Source organism: Schistosoma haematobium, chromosome 5 (genome assembly GCF_000699445.3).
Source record: "Schistosoma haematobium chromosome 5, whole genome shotgun sequence".
NCBI lineage: Eukaryota > Metazoa > Platyhelminthes > Trematoda > Strigeidida > Schistosomatidae > Schistosoma > Schistosoma haematobium.
In genome coordinates, this window is record NC_067200.1 from 16,748,131 (window position 1) to 16,757,200 (window position 9,070).

General features: G+C 42.1%; 1 protein-coding gene across 1 annotated transcript in view; it reads right to left on the reverse strand.

Moving 5' to 3' along the window:
* Positions 1 to 1,317: 1,317 nt before the first annotated feature.
* TMOD2_1 (Tropomodulin-2) overlaps positions 1,318 to 9,070 on the reverse strand; it is a gene marked incomplete at its 5' end in the record, with an annotated part of 29,143 nt that continues 21,390 nt past the window's right edge. Inside the window, one exon of the mRNA XM_012942365.3 lies at positions 1,318 to 2,721. The remainder of the gene's footprint in view (positions 2,722 to 9,070) is intronic.

A 9,070-nucleotide genomic window follows, 5' to 3' on the forward strand; every position in this document is an offset into this window, starting at 1 on the left:
GAAAATGCCGTACAGCACAATCAATAGCTAGGAGTTCCCCATCGAAATCGCTATCATCGATTCAATATCTAGCAACTGTCTCAAGAATATTCATTAAGGTTGCCTGGAGTGGTTAGCCCATTGATGTAGGACTCCTCCGATTACTGTGTCGGATGGGTCTACTGCGATACTAATGGGCGCTTCGGTGTCCTGATTTGAGATCATTGTTGCTTGAGCGAAAAGTTCTTTATTTGTGGGGAATGCTCTTTTCGCGGTATCGTCCAAATTGATGGATTTCGCATTTCCACGAAGTTGGTCGGTAAAATATTTCATAAGTAACGCGCATTTCGGTATGAATCGGCTATAGAAAATTAAGAGGCCGTTAAATATGCGTAGTTACTTGATGGTAGTCGTTTCCAGGTAATCCGGATTGGCCGCCAATTTGGTTCTAAGGGGTTGGATGCCTGGCGCATCTATGGTGTGTCCTAGGAAGTCTGATGAGTCAGTTTTGATTTCTGAATATTTAAAGTAATGCCATGTTTTTGTAGTCGGTCGAAAACAAGATCCAGATGCTTCAGATACGATTCTCTGTCCGGACTTGCGATTAGACAGTCATCAACATACGCATGTACGAAGTTGAGACCTCGAAAAACGTCGTCTATGAATCTTTGGAATGTTTAAGCAGCGTTTCTTAGACCGAAAAGCATTCGCAAAAATTTGTAGAGTCCGAAGGGAGTTATGATAGCGGTTTTCGGTATGTCGTCAGTAGCCATAGGGATTTGGTTATACGCTTTAACCAAGTCGATTTTCGAAAAGACAGTTGTACCTTCCAAGGTAGCTGTCAAATCGTGAATGTGAGGCAACGGGTAACGATCGGGAATGGTTTCGCGTTAAATCGCCGATAGTCACCAGTTCGATGCCAATCGTTGCTGTCTTTTTTAGAGACCATATTTAACGGAGATGCCCATGGGCTGTTTGAAGGTTTTATGATACCTAATTCTATCATGTGGTTGAACTCGTTTTTCGCCAACCTAAGCTTTTCCGGGGCTAGTCGGCGTGCTCTAGAGAACAAAGGTGGTCAAGTACCTTTGACGGTATGTGTGCATAGGCTTTCCGTTTGCCGCCTGTAAGTTTAGGGTCGATTCGTGAAGTCGGTCGTTAGAATTCGCTGGAAAAACGCTAACTTCTGCGCCAGTGTCGTCGTGGTAGTGAACTTTCGTTATCATATCTGTGACGTATAACAGACGGCCATGTTAACTGGCTACGGTTACTTATATCGCGTGCCGGCTTGAAATTTTCCCCAATTGTTTTTCGTGTCGCCTGATTTCATGTTCGGAAAATTGCAGGGTTTTCTGCAAAGACAGATCGCTTATATGAAGTGCTTCTTCGCGAGGCATGTGACCGTTTGCGGTCGCTGCGAAATTTAAGATAAAGTGTGAGGGTATAACATAACTCTGTCATGTCATTCTGGGTCGTTTGAGGCTTTTCTTTGACTGAGAAAACCTCGGCATTAGAAGATTTCGTCATTTCTAAGATGCGGTCTGCAGGTGCAGCCAGCTAGTCTAGGGCGTAGTTTTGAAACAAGATCAGCACAGTTTGCACCTGTTGACGAAGTTTGGATAAGAAAAGTTGTTTGAATAGGCCATCATCGAAGGTTCATTGGCCGACAACCTCTCTCATTCTTTGCAATATGTCTGTCGCAGAACCGTATTGCAGTTCGATGTTATTAAGGAGTTGGTCTATACTTTGTCGATCGGTCAGGTCTCCACGTTTAAGGATAGACCGTCTAAGTGTTTAGTGGGGTTCCGAAACATCACTAGCAAACATGTTAGGCGATACGTACCTGTCAAATTCGTTCGGTAGTGCCTTGACTACTGCGAGGAATTGTGCACGTGTGTCGTTCATACTATGCTCGTAGGAATCGACTTCTGTGTAGCAGAACCAGGCTTCGCCGTTGTCTGGCCAGAAAGGCATCAGTTGAAACGAAGATGAGGACATGATCTTTGACTTAAGTATCTTGGGTGTCTGTTCCGTCATAGTATAATATCAAGCACGAGAATGAACGAGTGAAAAATATATATGAATCAAAAACACAGGAAAAAATATTACAATATATAAAAAAATTAATCAAGTCAATAATATACAGAATTCCAGAAAGGAACAGTCTCACAGTCTAAAATTTCGTGAACCAGATCACGTTGGGCTCAGCACTGATGAACTTACAGGTATTTGGATTTTGACAACGATATGTAGCGGTAAATAAATCCCTAAAATAAATAGTCCTGTAAGTTTTCAACATTGGATGCTGACCATATGTTCTAGTGGACTCATCAAGCTGAAGGCGCTCGGTCATGCATCCGCACCAGATCACGTGTGGTAACGCCGTTCTCAACATCTACCGCAATCGCTAGCCAGATTAGATCAGAGAATTCCGATATATTGGTTATCGCCAAATATACTCTTCCGATCTCCTCGACTCTGTCTTTTGATTTCTCTGGGTGGGAACAAAATAAATTAGGTGTTACTGGTAAAAGCGTTGTCAAACACTGAATACCTGTGACATCATCAGCTTTAACCAGTAACATTTTCTATTACGAAGCGTAGCCACCAAGTGAAATCAAAAGACAAAATAATTGGGTAAAATGACGTTTCTATAATTCATCATAAATTTAAATGTACATTGTTATCTAAACAAATATGACCATTCAGCTATCCAACCAATGATTGTTTAATTAATCAAATCTAAATTACAATAAATAAGGAAGTTGACATAGGATGCAAGAAACTACCAATCACAACCAGTAAATGCTATTCTATCCTTTCTGGATAGACTGCGCACAGATTCGTTCAAAAGATAATATTTGGTTACTCTATAACACAGAATGCTCCCAATTCTGGAAAAGTGCCTCAGTTCACAATTCCAGTCAATGTGAGCAACGCAATCAAAAGGAGGGACAAACCAATATGGCTGCCGCCAAGACTAAGTATAAAGTAAAACAACACAAGTGCAGTTCGGGAAGAAACATGGAAATTTAGTGAAGGTGTAACAAAAATAAAAACTATAATAAAATACAATTATTACCAGCTCAAATGGAATCAAGAAGACTGACAAAATGTACAACCAAAGGAATCAACAGGAACAAACTGCAAGTGTATACATGGAGGAATTTTCACACACAAAACATTCAAAATGGATCTTACAATCAATATATCGAGGATCATCTGATCTAATCTGGTGAGCGATTGTAGGGGATGTTGAGCACGGCGTTCCCGCTCGTGATCTGGTGCGGAAACATGACCGAGTGCCTTCAGCTAGGTGAGTCCATTAAAAATAATGTGCTCAGCACCCAATGTCGAAAACTTACAGAGCCACTTATTTTGGGGATTTATTTACCGCTACAATCCATTTGAAACTTCTATAATCGCTTAACTTCGAGATCGACAGGCCGGATCCCTTAAGGGAAGGTCGCGACAAAACGGATCATTATTAAACAATCAATTGAATGGAACTCGTTACTACACGTGAACATCCTCGACCATGGGAAGGGGTTTGACAATATGGACAACAAAACATTATGGAAACTTTGTCATGAAGGGGAACGGTAATGAGGAAGTCCAAAGAACACATTTTGCTGAGAATCAGGAGCAGACATCAAAGGATGAATAGCAAGTGGGAAGAACTGGACAGGATTGTTCAGGAGAGAATTGAATGTGGGAAGCTGGTGTATGGTCTATGCTCCTGCGCGACAAACAAGTAGCGTAAGTAAGTTGGTATTTGTGGTTTATATGATTACCTACCCTTAATCATTTTTACATTCTACATGATCAAACAAAGCTTATGTCTATCTAAATTATAGGGGCTTACACACATTGTTATAGATGTATTTAGTCCATAAAAGAACATTGCTATAAAATTAGTGCAAAACTTTTGAAAAACGTAATAGATTTATTTGTGACTGGTGTTAGATTTATTATCTGGCAGTCATTTACATCTTTATATCTTGTATGTCCTGTAGATTTCTTACTCCCTGTGGAAAAGTATTAAGCCAGGATTATGTAATGCATCGAAACACAAGCCTACTGACCAAAATTTTTCTAAAAGACAATAAGAGATATCCACCCTCTATCGCGACAGAATTGTTAACAGTCTACGTACATTCACAAGGAACATTTTCAACAGTTTACTAGCGTTGATACTCAACATGGCGAATCTGTCTATTATTAGATATTCAGGATAAAATTTGGCTGCTTGAATTTTTCTAAGCTGTGTACTTGTAAGCTTCACTGTCAGCCGCAAACCTTTCATAGTGAACCGACGCTCTTCCACTCATCTTACTATATATTCGCAATGCAGTGAAAGCCTACATTGGATACACTGCACCTCAATTCGTTTATGGAACGACACTTCAACTTCCAATAGAGATCATGGATCCTTCATCTTATTCCATGAACATGGATCTAACCTCCTACACGAACAGGCTTACAAACGCAATGCGTTCAGTTAAACCTGTTTCCACTCGACTGCAATCAACTGATGTTTTTGTTCCACCTGACATAAGATATAGCACACATGTCTTCGTACGTCGAGACTCGCATCGACGACCTTTCGAATCAGCATAGGAAGGACCCTTCAAAGTTCTTCAACGCGAACCGAAGTACTATCTAATCGATAAGAACGGAACCAACGATAGCATCAGCATCGATCGCCTCAAAGTAGCGTATTTAGAAGGAAATCCTATCTACGTCGATTTTCCTTCGGTACAATCGCACAACACGACTCCACTCATAATTCCTCAACCGACAACCAACACTAGCGATGATACTCCGAATGTATCTGAAAATAAACTTAAAACGACGCGTTCTGGAAGAAGAGTTAGATCTGGATCTTTCTTTTTACGATGTATAATATATTTTCAAAAAAAATTTTAATATGCTTATATATTTTTATTTTTAAAAAACGAATAAAAAAAATAAAATATTTTTGGCGCTATTACGTGTGCTTGAGTTTATTTTCCATTTTTTCGCCGACATTGTGTTTTCACGCACATACGAGTGTATTTCGACATGCACTTACATTTTATTTTTTCTTTTCCAGGACGGCTGGAAAAGAACGATGCAGTTTACGAGGAGTCGAAATTTTCGTTGTAACTTTTTCTTTTTTTACTATGTTGTACCTCGGTCCCATATAGTAAGGAAAGACGACCAGACGCTGCTAATCCTAGCAAGCTATCAGAAGAGTGTTTACCAACGACAAACTCGCTGGGTTTGAACTTCTGGCTGGCCACGTTTTAGGGTCGTCACTGCCCCACTAGGGGGAGTGATCTGTAGCGGTAAATAAATCCTCAAAATAAATAGCCCTGTAAGTTTTCGACATTGGATGCTGACCATATGTTCTAGTGGACTCATCAAGCTGAAGGCGCTCGGTCATGCATCCGCACCAGATCACGTGTGGTAACGCCGTTCTCAACATCTACCGCAATCGCTAGCCAGATTAGATCAGAGAATTCCGATATATTGGTTATCGCCAAATATACTCTTCCGATCTCTTCGACTCTGTCTTTTGATTTCCCTTGGTGGGTACAAATTATATTGGAAGGTGTTGCTGGTAGAAGCGTTGTCAAACACTGAGTACCTGTGTCATCTTCATTGGTGAGCCCGACGTGATCTGGTACACCTAATTGCAACTGTGAGTCTTTTCCTTTTTGAGATTTTTATATATCATTGCCTTATTTTTTATTTTTTAAACATTGTGAATTTTTCGTGTTTTTTTCTTGGATATATATATATATTTCCCCCCGTTCATTATCGTACTTCATATTTCATCATGACTGTACAGACACCCAAAGTACTCAAGCTTAAGACTTTGTTCCCACCTTCGTTTCAACTGATGCCTTTCTGGCCCGACAACATCGAAGCCTGGTTTTGCTACGCAGAAGCCGACTTCTCCGAGCACGGCGTGATCGACACACGTGCACAATTCCTCGCAGTAGTCAAGGCTCTACCGCGCGAATTCAACAGGTACGTAACACCTAGTACGTTTACTAGTGATGTTTCCGAACCTTACGAAATCTTGAAACGTTCGATTCTTAAACGAGGAGACCTAACCGATCGGCGAAGGCCTGTTTAAAAATCTTTTCTTGTCTAAACTTCCCCAACAGGTGCAAGCGGTTCTGGTCTCGTTTCAGAACAACGCTTTAGACGAACTGGTTGCATCTGCCGATCGTATTTTAGAAATTACGAAATCTTCTACTACAGAGGTATTTTCAGTCAAAGAAAAACCTCAAACGACTCAGAATGACATAACCGAGTTATGTCATACACTCACGCGTTATCGTGATCTTCGTACCGACCGTAAGAGGTCGCGCACTCCACGTAGAAACATTTCACGTAAGCGATCTGTCTCTAGACCACGAGAGACAGATAACCCCGACTGGTGCTGGTATCATAACCAGTATGGAAAGTTTTCCAGAAATTGCAGAAAACCCTGCAATTTTCGCAACACGAAACCGAGTGACTCGAAAAACAACTCGGGAAACTTCCAAGCCGGCACGCGTTAACGGCAACAGTAGCCGGCGAACAAAGCCGTTTGTTATACGTCACAGATGTGACAACGAGAGTTCGCTACCTCGTCGACACTGGCGCAGAAGTTAGCGTTCTCCCAGCGAATTCCAACGACCGACTTCACGAATCGACCGTAAACTTACAGGCGGCAAACGGAAAACCGATCGCTACATATGGCAAAAGGTACTTTTACCTTAACGTGGGTTTACGCAAACCCATCCACTGGATTTTCGTTATTGCAGATGTTTCTATGCCAATTATTGGTATGGACCTTCTACAACACCATAATCTGATCATCGATACGCGCAAACGGAGGCTAGTAGATGGAAACACTAATTTGTCCGTTTGCGTAACTTTTTTTTCTGGTTGCAGATTATCCCCAGTCACAATTAAGCATATGATAGACCTACTCTATCAACCACTACTCGATAAGTACCCTGAGACACAACAAACTCAACCGAAACTACCGTGTGTAACCAGCAACGTGACACCACATCACGACTACAGGACCACCTGTATTCTCTAAAGCACGACGACTAGCTCCTGAAAAGCTGAGGTTGGCGAAAAATGAGTTTGACCATATGATAGACTTAGGAATCATACGACCGTCAAGTAGCCCATGGGCATCTCCGTTGAACATGGTCTCTAAAAAAGACAGCAACGATTGGCATCGAACTGGTGACTATCGGCGATTTAACGCGAAACCATTCCCGATCGTTACCCGTTGCCTCACATTCACGATTTGACAGCTACCTTGGAAGGTACAACTGTCTTTTCGAAAATCGACTTGGTTAAAGCGTATAACCAAATCCCTATGGCTACTGACGACATACCGAAAACCGCTATCATAACTCCCTTCGGACTCTACAAATTTTTGCGAATGCTTTTCGGTCTAAGAAACGCTGCTTAAACATTCCAAAGATTCATAGACGACGTTTTTCGAGGTCTCAACTTCGTACATGCGTATGTTGATGACTGTCTAATCGCAAGTCCGGACAGAGAATCGTATCTGAAGCATCTGGATCTTGTTTTCGACCGACTACAAAAACATGGCATTACTTTAAATATTCAGAAATCAAAACTGACTCATCAGACTTCCTAGGACACACCATAGATGCGCCAGGCATCCAACCCCTTAGAACCAAATTGGCGGCCAATCCGGATTACCTGGAAACGACTACCATCAAGTAACTACGCATATTTAACGGCCTCTTAATTTTCTATAGCCGATTCATACCGAAATGCGCGTTACTTATGAAATATTTTACCGACCAACTTCGTGGAAATGCGAAATCCATCAATTTGGACGATACCGCGAAAAGAGCATTCCCCACAAATAAAGAACTTTTCGCTCAAGCAACAATGATCTCAAATCAGGACACCGAAGCACCCATTAGTATCGCAGTAGACGCATCCGACTCGGCAATCGGAGGAGTCTTACAACAATGGGTTAACAACTCCTGGCAACCCTTGGCATTTTTCTCTAGAAGGTTGCTAGACACCAAATCGAGGTACAGCACACTCGGTAGGGAACTCCTAGCTATGTATTGTGCTGTACGACATTTTCAACAATACATCGAAGGTAGTGAATTCACTCTTTTCACCGACCACAAACCGCTCACTTTCTCGTTAAGCTCTCCTCCTGACAAGTACTCTCCCCGTGAGTCTCGACAACTGGACTACATTTCACAGTTTACTTCAGATATTCAACTTATTTCTGGAACAAACAATGTAGTCGCAGACGCCTTGTCTCTTACAACTTCCTCGAACAGTTTCCAAGGAATCGATCTTCTAGAACTCGCCCAGCTTCAAAAAGAAAACACACTGATATTCAGCACGGGTTATCGTCAACAACCTTTAAGCTGCGCATCGAACAAATGGGAACAGGTAAGGAAACCTTACTGTGTGACATATCTACAGGTGGGGATCGCCCAATCGTGCCGAAACATTATCGACGCAATGTCTTCAATACATTGCACAAACTTTCTCATCCAGGTGTTCGTGCAACCATCAAGCTTATAGCAGAACGGTTTTGCTGGCCTGGTATGAATAAAGACGTGAGGGAGTGGGCACGCTCCTGTGTAAGTTGCCAAAAACCTAAGGTTATCAGACACAACAAATGTCCCTTAGGCTCGTCCAGAACTTCTGGTGCTCGTTTCGGCCGTGTTCATCTGGATTTAGTAGGACCTTTACCAGATTCAAATGGATACTCTTATCTCTTAACCTGTGTAGACCGTTTCACGCGATGGCCAGAAGCAGTACCTATCAAGGACATCACTGCTGAAACAGTGGCCCGCACATTCGTCGAATGATGGGTAGCAAACTTCGGCTGCCCTTCAACCATCACTACAGATCGCGGACGTCAGTTTGAATCTGATCTTTTCCGTCGTCTGACCACACTTTTAGGAACCACTCGCTTCCGAACGACTGCCTACCACCCACAAGCAAACGGGTTGGTAGAACGCTTCCACCGACAAATAAAAGCTTCACTGTCAGCCGCAAACCTTTCATAGTGAACCGACGCTCTTCC